Source organism: Hyperolius riggenbachi, chromosome 11 (assembly GCF_040937935.1).
Source record: "Hyperolius riggenbachi isolate aHypRig1 chromosome 11, aHypRig1.pri, whole genome shotgun sequence".
Lineage (NCBI taxonomy): Eukaryota > Metazoa > Chordata > Amphibia > Anura > Hyperoliidae > Hyperolius > Hyperolius riggenbachi.
Window position 1 is genome coordinate 131,564,553 of NC_090656.1, and position 12,870 is coordinate 131,577,422.

The 12,870-nt window shown below is 43.3% G+C and overlaps 1 protein-coding gene across 5 annotated transcripts in view; it reads right to left on the reverse strand.

Moving 5' to 3' along the window:
* The window catches only part of LOC137538135 (synaptotagmin-1-like), a 236,727-nt gene that overhangs the window by 90,564 nt on the left and 133,293 nt on the right, over positions 1–12,870 (reverse strand). The window contains exon 2 of one of the 5 annotated variants that reach the window (XM_068260158.1): positions 10,918–11,039. The exons of the other annotated variants lie outside the window; for them this stretch is intronic. The gene's annotated coding sequence lies outside the window, so the exon portion shown is untranslated. The remainder of the gene's footprint in view (positions 1–10,917; positions 11,040–12,870) is intronic. 5 annotated transcript variants of the gene reach the window in all.

Here is a 12,870-nt window from a genome sequence, read left to right on the forward strand (position 1 = left end):
GTCTGACTGCTGTCCTCTTTACCCTATCTCTGACTGTGGAGACCTAAAAGCTTGGGAACAGGGAATGCTGGGATGTGTTGTTCATCCACTGTCACAGGGCCCCTAGTGGCCGGACCGCACAATGCCTCCCAATCGGTTTCAGCACACAGACCATGCAATCTGTGGTCGCAATCGGTGCGCAGAAACTGCTGGGATTTTGGCAGCAGACCAACTAGAAGAGAGCCTGTGAGTTACGGTAATACAAATTACACACTATTTCAGGATATAACTGCCACCACCTCTGTTACCGTAGGACAGAGGAACCCACTGACTGACCGACTCTAAACCTGCAAATAGAAGACGGTTAAACACACTCTATTTTATCTAGCTATCAACAATAGTAGCGACTCTTCAGAAACTAGGGTTCAGTTTGTGCGGCTGAATAATAGGGTAGCTGAACAAATAAAGGATGTTAGTGTTGTTTATTAACTATGCAATATAAATAATTAATATATACAGAAAATCGTTAAAATCAAAAATTATAGAGACAAATATTAGCACAGTATGAAATAAAAATGGAATAAAATACTTAGGTTCGTGTAAATATGTCCTTTCGGGGAAAACTCAAAGTTCCTTTGTTTCAGTTCAGGAGCAAAGTTCAGACAAGATGGCCGCCAGTGTTCCTCAAAGCGGCAGCATGCTCCCAAGAAGATGGAAGTTGGAGGAATGAGGCCCGCCTGCTAGCTATGTGCTTTTGATGAAGCTGGTTTGGGGGTGTGGCAATGCCTGCCCCCTCTGAATTACAAACCAATCACAGTTCATTCCCTCTAAGAGAGATTTAGGGTTAAACTTAGGAAACACTGTGATTCAAAACCGATAAATGCCACATTTGCACTGATAACAGATTAATATTCCTCAGATGACAATTCCTATGACATCAGACTTGAGTAGGGTAGAAAGTCCAGTTCCTGAGAAGTTTAATAACTTGGTTGTAGAGGACCCCTTGCCCCTCTAGACTGGTATCAAAAGATTCAGCAAGACTCTACAAACCCAATGATACTGCTCTCATAACTATCCTATTTACGGTATTCCGTAAATAGGCAAAAAATCATATACAGCATTAATTTCCACTCTGCTGCTGGCGGAGTCAGGCCGTCTGGCCTCCCGCTGTGAGGGAAGCTCCCTTTGCTGGGCTCACCAAATGGGGGAAGCAATTGACCCCTATCTGAGGTTCTGCCAGAGTGCCCTTTGTCCTCAGGTAATTAAAAGTAAACACTAGCCTCTTGGACACAAGCTTTTGTTCCTAGTTCATTAGCAAATCAACAGGCATCCTGACTCTAAAGGTGGCCATACACTGGCCCGATTCGCGGCCGTTTCGACAGCAGATTCGATCCTGGGATCGAATCTGCTGCCAATCGTTCGCGCTAAACGTACCCGCCGATCCGATTTCCTCCTGAAATCGGATCGGTCCGTCGATCGCGCGTGCGGGAAATTACCCTCGATCGCCCGCGGGTAGGGTGCGCGTCGCTAGCGGCGGCCGATCCGATCAGGTATACATTACCTGACGCTGGCTCCCGGGCGTCTTCTCCGCGCTGCACGGCTCTGTTCCGGCTCCATCCCGGCGCTTCCTGTGTCACTGCAGTGACCAGGAAGTTCAAATAGAGGGCGCTCTATTTGAACTTCCTGGTCACGGAGTGACACAGGAAGCGCCGGGATGGAGCCGGAACAGAGCGGTGCGGTGCAGCGTGGAGAAGATGCCCGGGAGCCAGCTTCAGGTAATGTATACGGGGGGGGGGGGGGGGCACAGGCAGCAGGAGCAGCTCAACAAATTGTGATCGGTTTCAGGCTGAAATCGATTCACAATCTGCTTGCAGTAAAGGCAGCCATACAATCCCTCTCTGATCAGATTCGATCAGATAGGGATCTGTCAGCTGGTCGATCTAATGGCAAATCGACCAGTGTATGGCTACCTTAAGTTAATGCTATTTCTCAGCTGAGAGGAGGAGAGACCCCAGGTTTGACTGCACAGACAGACAATCCGCAACGACAATTGGTGCAGAAAACCGATTGCGTTTTCTGGTCTCACGGCTCGTCCGTCACATCCACTATCCAGTTTTTTGTAGTAAATGTATTATATTGCTGGAATTTGTAGTTCAACAGTTGTTGGAATTAGTGACAGCTAGCATATAACCCTTTTCTGTTCAGTTTTGCGTGTAGTGCCTAATAAACCACCAAACTGTCAGGTGCAGTTGCATCTGCCATTGTGCACTTTCTCTCTCAGTCCTGATACACCTAAATTGTCACAATTACAAACAATTGTTTCAGCTAAGAAAAATATAATGTGTCTATGTATCTTTAGGCTGCTTGCCCAGTGTATGATCTGACTGAACCAACCTTGTCTAGTCATAAACTAGCTCACCAATACAGAGAAGAGTTAAAGTAGCCATAGACCTGACGATTATGGGCAGATTCGACAAACAGACAAATTTATCTATAATCAAAACTGATTAGAGATAAATGTGTCTCTTGTCGAAGCTGCCCATAATACTACAGGCTGATTCCCATTCAATTTCAGCATGAAATCTTAAGGGAATCGGCTCAGCCTGCACCACCGCTGCCCCTCAAAGTATAAATGTGCCCCCCCCAGTGTGTGCATTTATACATTCCCTGTGCTGTAGCAGCCTCTGCGCGGTGACCGTCCATCTCACTAGGTTCTAACAGCCACATACACGCGTACACACTAGCAGCGCATAGCGTCTGACGTCAGACACTATGCCCCGCTAGCATGAATGAGTGGCTGCTGAACCTGGAGAGATGGATGGACACCGCGTGAAGGCTTACACCAGACAAGAAATGTATAAATGCACACACGGGGGGCATATTTATACATTGTGGAGGCAGCAGTGGGAGTTCCATAGTTTCATAGCTCGTTCCAAAATCGGCCACCATACCGCCGCATACCCGACCAACTAACTTCGCCCCGGCATCTTGCAGCATACGCAATCGACAATGCGACCAATTTCCGTCCCGAAATTGGTCACTTTTTCGGTCGGGCATGCACTTGGCAGCACCGATTTTCATCCAATTCGATTATAGTAATAGAATTGGATGGCAGATCGGCCACAAAGTTGCCTGATGTATGGCCACCTTAAGTTATGGTATCCCAAGGCTAGGCAAATGTTATCTAACCACTAGATCATTTTCTAATCTAAGTAGTGGTGCGCTAGTTTACAAGTTGGCCAATATGATAGTAGGGTGTATGTATACTGCACATTTTTTTAGATGAAATTAGGTAATAAGACACTGAAAAAATTACATTCAGTAAAAACTTTTAAAAATCATAATTTATTATTATCTTAAAACTGTAAACATATAAATACAACTTGTCTTTAAAATGACCTAAGTCTAGTTCCAGCTTTTTAAAGAGATGGTCTAGGTGAGCTACTCTTCAATTTGTTCCAGTCATTTTGGCATCCACAACAAGACTCAGAGCTGAATCTGTTTCACCAGGAATGGCTGGCCATATAAAAAAAAAAAATGGGCAAACAGTAAGTACATTTATATTAATCAAACAATGGTCAGGGCCAACTTCATGCCTTAGGCATTAAAGTTTAATGCCTAAGGCATGAAGTTGGCCCTGACCATCGTTTGATCTCGGGGACTCTGCAGGTTAAAAAGTAGCTCGCGAGCCGAAAAAGTGTGGGCACCCCTGCATTAAACAAATATTTTTTTTTAATTATTATTAAAAAAACAAAAACAAATACAGTTTATTTTTTATTTTTATTATTTGTGTTTGTTTCGTTTTGTTTTTTAATTTTGTTTCTCTGCTGAAAACAAACGCAAGTTCAATATCCTTTTTGGTTTAGGTTTTGTTTGTTATCCAAATGCTACAATACTACCTATAACTTGAGAGGCTCATGAAATCATTTGGTATAACTTTACCAAGGCAAAAGCTTCCTTGTTATTTTATATGACTTCTGAACTTCCGCAACTGACAGACATTAGTCCTGAGGGGCAGGTCCATTGCAGGGTGTGTATTGTTGCGTGATTTTACCTCACTGAATGACATTGTTAACCTCTTCACACCTAGAGGGTGTTTTAACCTAAATGACCAGAAAAGTTTTGCTTTTTTAGCGGTGTCCCTTAATTAAGCAATTAGCTTATCAATACTTTTGACACAAATTGGACTTGGTTACTGATCTCATTTAAATGATGTTGCTGGCTCAATAGTTTTCCTGCTTTGATCTTTTTTTAACAAATCGCGGCTAGCAGGCTGCTTGTATTACGTAAGGGGAAATAAATCCCCTTTGTTTACAAGCGTACATCGCTGCCGGGGGCCGCAGCGCTGTACGAGATCGGCGATCCCCGGCCTCTGATTGGCCGGGGGGAGCGCCGCCCTCTCATAGGCTGATGCCTATGAGAGGCGGAACAGGACGGATCGCCGTCCTGTTCCAAATCAGATGCCGGAGGGCAGGAGGGAAGAGGAGGGAGAGAGAGCCTCGTAGAGGCTAAAGAAAAAAAATACAAACTGCCACAGCGATCGGACTCCTCCGGCAGCATGTCCCCTTAGGGACAAAAAAACGAGGAGAGTCCGATCACTGGGCTCCTAAGCTGGGCTGTGCAGAAGGCCCAGCCCTGCATAAAACGGCCTGGTCTTTAAGGGGGGGTTAGCACTGTGGGCGTGAAGTGGTTAATCTTCTTACCACACATTACAGTCAGTGGACAAGCTTATTCCAGCCGAGAACATCTATCCACACACAAAGCACGTGACACGCGGCTATACTGGAACCCATTACAGCTTCCCCAGACACGGCCTGAGGCAAAAGAAGGATACCCAGGTAACCAGAGGATCTACCATTTAATGCCCAGTCCCTGGCTCCTACAGGAACACAAGCGTCACTGCTGGTAACCCATATGGGTGTCTCCAGCCCCACATATGGGGTGAGACCTTTCCAACAGGGCATTGCCCCTGCATCTATACCACTATTTCAGTGTGTGCTCTCTTTTTGCCTTCCTTTACGCTATATACTGTCTTGCACTGGAAGCAATGCCTGGAACCACCACCCTCCCTCTCTGATCACTATTCACTACCTTTATGCTGGGAATACAGTTGTGTTCAAAATTATTCAACCCTCACTGAAAATGAATGTTTTGGCCAGTTTGACATTGATTTTGATCATTTCAGTCATCTTGTTTACAATTAAATCAAAGAGGCACTTGTAAGTAAGACAAATATAACATAACATTTATAATGAAATAACCACAAATGTCTTTTCTGTGCTCACTTCATTATCAGTTTTATTTAACCCCCAAGTGACATTCATTCTTAGTACTTAGTACAACATCCTTTTCCAGTTATAACAGCTTTTAAACATGAAGCATAGCTTTACACAAGTGTCTTGCAGCGATCTACGGGTATCTTAGCCCATTCTTCATGGGCAAAAGCCTCCAGTTCAGTCACATTCTTAGGCTTGTGCGCTGCAACTGCTTTCTTTAAGTCCCATCAGAGGTTCTCAATCGGATTTAAGTCTGGTGACTGCGATGGCCACCCCAAAATGTTCTAGCCTTTAATCTGCAACCATGCTCTAGTGGACTTGGCGGTATGCTTGGGATCATTGTCCTGTTGAAAGGTCCAATGTCTCCCAAGCCTCAAATTTGTGACGGACTGCATCACATTTTCATCCAATATCTCCTGGTACTGAAGAGAATTCATGGTATCTTGCACACGCTGAAGCTTCCCTGTACATGCAGAAGCAAAACAGCCCCAAAGCATGATTGACCCCCCGTCATGCTTCACAGTAGGCAAGGTGTTCTTTTCTTCATAGGTCTTGTTCTTCCTTCTCCAAACATAGCGTTGATCCCTTGGGCCCAAACAGTTCTAATTTTGTTTCATCAGTCCACAGAACACTATCCCAAAACTTTTGTGGTTTGTCCACATGACTTTTGGCATACTGCAGTCGACTCTTCTTATTCTTTGACAGCAAGGGGGTGTGCCTGGGAGTTCTGCCATGGAGGCCTTCATTACGCAGTGTGCATCTTATTGTCTGAGCTGAAACTTCAGTACCCGCATCTGACAAATCTTTTTTCAGTTCCTCAGCAGTCACACGGGGACTTTTCTCCACTTTGCGCTTCAGGTAGTGCACAGCAGTCAAAGTCTGCATCTTCTTTCTGCTACGACCAGGTAGCGTTTCAACAGTGCCCTTTGCCTTGAATTTGCGAATGATGCTTCCTATGGTGTCTCTATGTTTAACATCTTTGCAATCTTTTTATAGCCATTGCCCTTCCTGTGAAGAGAAATCACCTCTTCTCTTGTCTTCCTGGACCATTCTCTTGACTTCACCATGTTTGTAAACACACCAGTAAATGTCTAGAAGGAGCTGAGTATCACAGTCATTTTAAATCTGCCTAATTGGTGCTCATTAACATCTATTATGCTTGATTGCTGCTCATTAACATCTACAGGTGTTTTCAATACCTGATCGAAAACACTTGAATGAACCTCTGTTCTTAAGAGTGGTAGTCTTTAAGGGGTTGAATAATTGTGTCAATGAAAAAAAAAAAAATCACACAAAAAAAATTTAATACTGTATTACAAAAACAATTGATGCCATTTTAATTGCATTTGGTTCTTTAAAAAGTCCTTGTAAGATTTCATTCTGAACACAATTACAAATGTACACCAAATTCCCTAAAAATATTACAGCATTGGGGGTTGAATAATTTTGAACACAACTGTACATGGCTCGATTTTGAGCCATTAAGATGGCTCGATAGATAGTTTCCGACATGTTCGATCACCGTTCGATCGTTCTGCCGCTCGATATCTCATTGAAGTGAATTGAAAAAAAAAAATAAGAAAAACAAGCAGAAGATAAGAAAACCGAGCGGGCAAAACGATCGGGCGCAGAATAGTGCACCAGAATTGACCCGTGTATTCCAAGCATTAGATTCAATTCACAACAAAGTGCTTAGAAAAGCACTGCTAGTGGTTCCCAGGCCTGAGTTAGAATCTCAAGCCAGTTGATAATGCATTGTGTTAATGGAAGTAACATATTCCCAAACATAACTTTTATATAACCATAGAAAGAATATCATCAGAATATCAGTAATAGATCAGTGAGATACAAATTTTCTGACATTGCTGGAAATTGCATGTAGCTTGGAACTGAGCCAATCAAAAGCAGTAGATGCTGATTTGGATGGACTCAATTTAAAGCAGCATTCAACAACATAACATTCAATAAAAAATGTGATTTCCTACTTTTTATTACCCATACAGTTATCATACAGTGGTGTGAAAAACTATTTGCCCCCTTCCTGATTTCTTATTCTTTTGCACGTTTGTCACACTTAAATGTTTCTGCTCATCAAAAACCGTTAACTATTAGGCAAAGATAACATAATTGAACACAAAATGCAGTTTTAAATGATGGTTTTTAATATTTAGTAAGAAAAAAAACTCAAAACCTACATGGAGCTGTGTGAAAAAGAAATTGCCCCCTGAACCTAATAACTGGTTGGGCCACCCATAGCAGCAATAACTGCAATGAAGCGTTTGCGATAACTTGTAACGAGTCTTTTACAGCGCTCTGGAGGAATTTTGACCCACTCATCTTTGCAGAATTGTTGTAATTCAGCTTTATTTTAGGGTTTTCTAGCATTAACCTCCCTGGCGGTTAATTTTTTTTTTCAAATGGGCAAAAAAATGTTTTTATTTTTTTTTGTTTTTGTTTCATGTAAAGCTACCAGAGTGGTGGCTACATGAAACACCACTAGAGGGCGCATGTGGCCCTCTAGTGCGATCGTCGCCGGCATCAATAGCAAACAGGGGAGCGCGTATATAACGCGTTCCCCTGTTTGGCTTCTCCTGTCGCCATGGCGACGATCGGCATGACGTCAGCCGATGTCCTGACGTCAGGCGCACTCGATCCAGCCCATAGCGCTGCCCGGAACTCATTGGTCCGGACAGCGCAGGGCTCTGGCGGGGGGGGGGGGTGCCCTCTTCTGCCGCTGCGTGCGGGCAATCGCCGCAGAGCGGCGGTGATCAAGCTGTGCGCGCAGCTAGCAAAGTGCTAGCTGCGCGCACAGCACTTTACATGGTGAAAATCGCTGGTGGCTGAGATATCTCCCCGCGCGGCATAGCCCGAGCTCAGCTCGGGCTTACCGCAAGGGAGGTTAACTGCCTTTTTAAGGTCATGCCACAACATCTCAATAGGATTCAGGTCAGGACTTTGACTAGGCCACTCCAAAGTCTTCATTTTGTTTTTCTTCAGCCATTCAGAGGTGGATTTGCTGGTGTGTTTTGGGTCATTTTCCTGCTTCAGCACCCAAGATCGCTTCAGCTTGAGTTGACAAACAGAAGGCCGGACATACTCCTTCAGGATTTTTTGGTAGACAGTAGAATTCATGGTTCCATCTATCACAGCAAGCCTTCCAGGTCTTGAAGCAGCAAAACAACCCCAGACCATCACACTACCACCACCATATGTTACTGTTGGTATGATGTTCTTTTGCTGAAATGCTGTGTTACTTCTACGCCAGATGTAACGGGACACACACCTTCCAAAAAGTTCAACTTTTGTCTCGTCGGTCCATAAGGTATTTTCCCAAAAGTCTTGGCAATCATTGAGATGTTTTTTTAGCAAAATTGAGATGAGCCTTAATGTTCTTTTTGCTTAAAAGTGGTTTGCGCCTTGGATATCTGCCATGCAGGCCGTTTTTGCCCAGTCTCTTTCTTATGGTGGAACACTGACCTTAATTGAGGCAAGTGAGGCCTGCAGTTCTTTAGATGTTGTCCTGGGGTCTTTTGTGGCCTCTCGGATGAGTTTTCTCTGCGCTCTTGGGTTAATATTGGTCAGCCGGCCACTCCTGGGAAGGTTCATCACTGTTCCATGTTTTTGCCATTTGTGGATAATGGCTCTCACTGTGGTTCGCTGGAGTCCCGAAGCTTTAGAAATTGCTTTATAACCTTGTCCAGACTGATAGATCTCAATTACAGTACTTTTGTTCTCATTTGTTCCTGAATTTCTTTGTATCTTGGCATGATGTCTAGCCTTTGAGGTGCTTTTGGTCTACTTCTCTGTGGCAGATAGCTCCTATTTAAGTGATTTCTTGATTGAAACAGGTGTGGCAGTAATCAGGCCTGGGGGTGGCTACAGAAATTGAACTCAGGTGTGATAAACCACAGTTAAATTATTTTTTAACAAGGGGGGCAATCACTTTTTCACACAGGGCCATGTAGATTTGGAGTTTTTTTTCTCACTAAATAATAAAAACCATCATTTAAAACTGCATTCTGTGTTCAATTATGTTATCTTTGACTAATAGTTAACGGTTTTTGATGAACAGAAACATTTAAGCGTGACAAACATGCCAAAGAATAAGAAATCAGGAAGGGGGCAAATAGTTTTTCACACCACTGTATGTGCTTTTGTACACAAGTATTATAGTAGATTTACAAATTACAAGTTCCCAAAGTTCAGTATATCTAGTCTGAAAGCTGCCATTGCATTTTAATGCATAGCTGCTATATTTATATGTTTTAATGTATCCAGTGATCACTTCTCAGCTCTCTGTGCATCTACTATGTGTGCAGCTCAGTTTCAGTACTGCTAGGACTGTATACTAATTGTAGCTGAGAAAGGAATGTAAACAAAAGATAATGTTATCACCTCTTCTGATGTGGCAGGAAGCTTTCCACTGAAGAAGAAAGTGCTGTGTTTAACTGTTTGAATGCTGTTCTGCTAACATTTGTGCTAGTATGTTTTATGCTGTAAATAATCTTTTAGAGAAAATAAGAATTGCTGCGTTTTATACCACTTTAAAGCTGCATGCAGCTTTCAGCAAAAGGAACAATAACATCTCACTTATTGACCATCTCTATTCAACAACTGGGTGCAATCAAAAAAGGGTAACACATCTTTCCAGTTCTTCATGAATTGGTGGCTCTGAAATGCTACTAAAATATTGTATCACAAACTCTGCCTAATTTTGTTAGAAGTACAGCAAGAGGTGTGGTAGACATCGCTTGGATAAAGGCATAACCACAACAACACTACTGATCTGGCATACAGGCAGTGGGGTAGCAATAGGGGCCTTTGGACCCGAGAGGCCCATTAGGGGGTCCCCCTTCATCCATCTTATTAGCTTTTCATTGGTGCTATGCTGATAATGAACACCCCTGTATGTTAATTTAATAGGAATAATCCTTAGCTAACTGTTTCCTTACTCTTATTACACCTCTCTGACACTGAAACTGTCTTTTGTAGGTTTCAGGGCTTCATATCAATTGTGCTTGGGGTCCCAAGGTCCTCAGTTATGCCACTCCGTGCAGGTTAATGTTTTTACTGAAAAAACACAATGTATGAGCAAGGATTAATCTAGCTGCTGCAAAATACTGTCCAGGCCACTAAAATATATTTGTGCACAAAAAGTGAGTGACCCAGGAGGGGTGCAGAACAAGACGCAGAATGAGATTTGGAGAGGAACATGATGCAGACTGAGACTTGGAAGAGAAACAGGAGAAGTGCAGAAAGTGAAAATAGGAGGGGAAGAAGCCTCTGGAGAAGATTTGGTCCTGGCTGGCTGGCTGCTGGATCCAGTATTGGCAAGGTGCAAGTCAAAGTGCATGGGTATCTATTCAAAGAAAAAAAGATGAAAACACGCTCTTCTTAGTTACATTAAATTTTTAGAGCTTGTGAAAAAAAAACATGCACTAATAATAACAATTAGTTAACAAGGCTTCAAATTCACCTGGTGATAGTCTCCAGTAATGTCCATAGGTGAACCCCTGATTAGGCCTAGAAACCAAACAGCATACTGTTTTGTATTGTGCCTCCTCCACACTCCACATAGTGTGATATGAAAGTCAGACACAACTCTACTTACAGTACACCTAAAATTGGATCACCACACCCGGCAGACAACAGCGAGGCTTACTCTGTTTAGATTAGACCATCGCCACAAAGGCTCCATCTGCTTCTTCTCTAAAGCTCATCCTGGAGGATGAAGACTATTGTCCTGTCCTAGAAATGTGGCTGTTGGAGATCATAGTTAGTTCTCTAAAATAAAATAAAATATAAAGACAGTTATTGCAACACATGCGTATGTATATAGGCACAGAATTTATGTAATGTGCGGCTGCAGGTTTTCTTTCTCTAACTCAGAGCTGGGATGAGGTCCTCCAGCACCCAAGGCTGAGACACCAAAGTGCGCCCCTCTATACCTCCCACCCCAGCCATCACACACTGATTGCTGTTAGACTAATGTTACGTCTACACGTAGTGACCCGGCTTATCAGCGGCTCGATTGATAAGATCCGACAGGTCAGATCTCGCCACCGCGGATTCTCTGCTCGTTCCCCACCAGGGGACAATGGCAGGGAATCGAGCGGAAGATAAGCGGGGACGAGGGCGGATCGAATCCGACGCACGCGCGGGCGAGCGGTGTTGCGGCGGATATGCGCGGGGATGCGGAAGAGGCGATCCGGCGATCCGGATCGCTACGTGTAGATTAGGCTTTAGAGGCGCCCCAGGGCCCCCAACCGCCCAACACCCTAATGTCTAGTTATCAGGCTTGCAGTCACTGCCATGTATTCCCTTTTCTTATTTCTCTTTCCTTCATACACAATAGGGGAATGATAGCTGGGCGAGTTGTGCGCCCCTTCCTACACTGCGCCCTGAGGCTGGAGCCTCTCTCGCCTCAGCCTTAGCCCGGCCCTGCTCTAACTTGTGCAAGTAGAACATTCTGACCTCAGGTATGAAGTACATGTATTCTAATGAAGCTTAGAATCTGGGTTGTAGAGATATGTAAATATTTTATATTTACATACCTGTGGTGGTTATTCTGGAACACACATAACTCATATTTACCTGATCAATAAAAGGTCTAGGCTGCTGGACTAATAAATCTGGCAGATGGAGTGAAGGGTTAACACAGCTGGTTGACCACACACTCATATGACCAGAAAATCACTATGCAACATACTAGCAGACCTAAATATATACAGTACTTTGGAGTCTAAAATTACCTAGCTTTGTTATATAGTGATATGAATATTTTCAAATCCTACACACTAAAATGTTAAGCTCTCCACTCCTTTTCTATGACTTTTTAAACTATCTCACCATCTTGTCAGATTTTCTGGACCAAAATAACCATACTGATTTTTAAATATGGCTGACGACTATATTTGTTATGTTGTTACATCATTGTTATATCATGGATACGTTATATTACTTGACTGGACTTTATTTCCTGAAAGGATGTTTACAGATGATATTTGTAATACTTGATTTATGCTTCAGTAAAACTTTTTGAAACTAAAATTACCCGGCTCACCTAAAGTTATTAGAGTTGTCACATTTTAAAAAACAGCAATTAGTAATATTTGTAGATTATGAAAAATACTTACCATACTGTACTGTGCAAAGGAGAAGCCTTTCTTCCTCTGTAAAAGCTGTGGGCACAATGGCTGCTTAGAGCTGAATAATAGCGGTTAAAAGCTCTCGTCTCCTGTTCTGTCCACAGTTAGGCCTAGTGCACACCGAGCGGTTTTTGGAGGGATCCGCCGGCCGCATCCGCCTGGATAACGCTTGGCTATTGTATTGCAATGGGATAGTGCACATCGGCGGTTTGAGGTTTTTGCCAAGCCGCAAACGCGCCTCCTGCTGCACGTTTGCGGTTTTCGGAAGTGTTTTGTCCTCAATGTAAAGTATAGGAAAAACGCAAACCGCTCAGAAAAACGCTACTTCAGAGCGGTTTGCCAGGCATTTTTGTTACAGAAGCTGTTCAGTAACAGCTTTTACTGTAACAATATGTGTAATCTGCTACCCAAAAACGCACCCAAAACTGCTAGGTGTGTTTAGAAAACCTCTCTAAACATACCTAGAA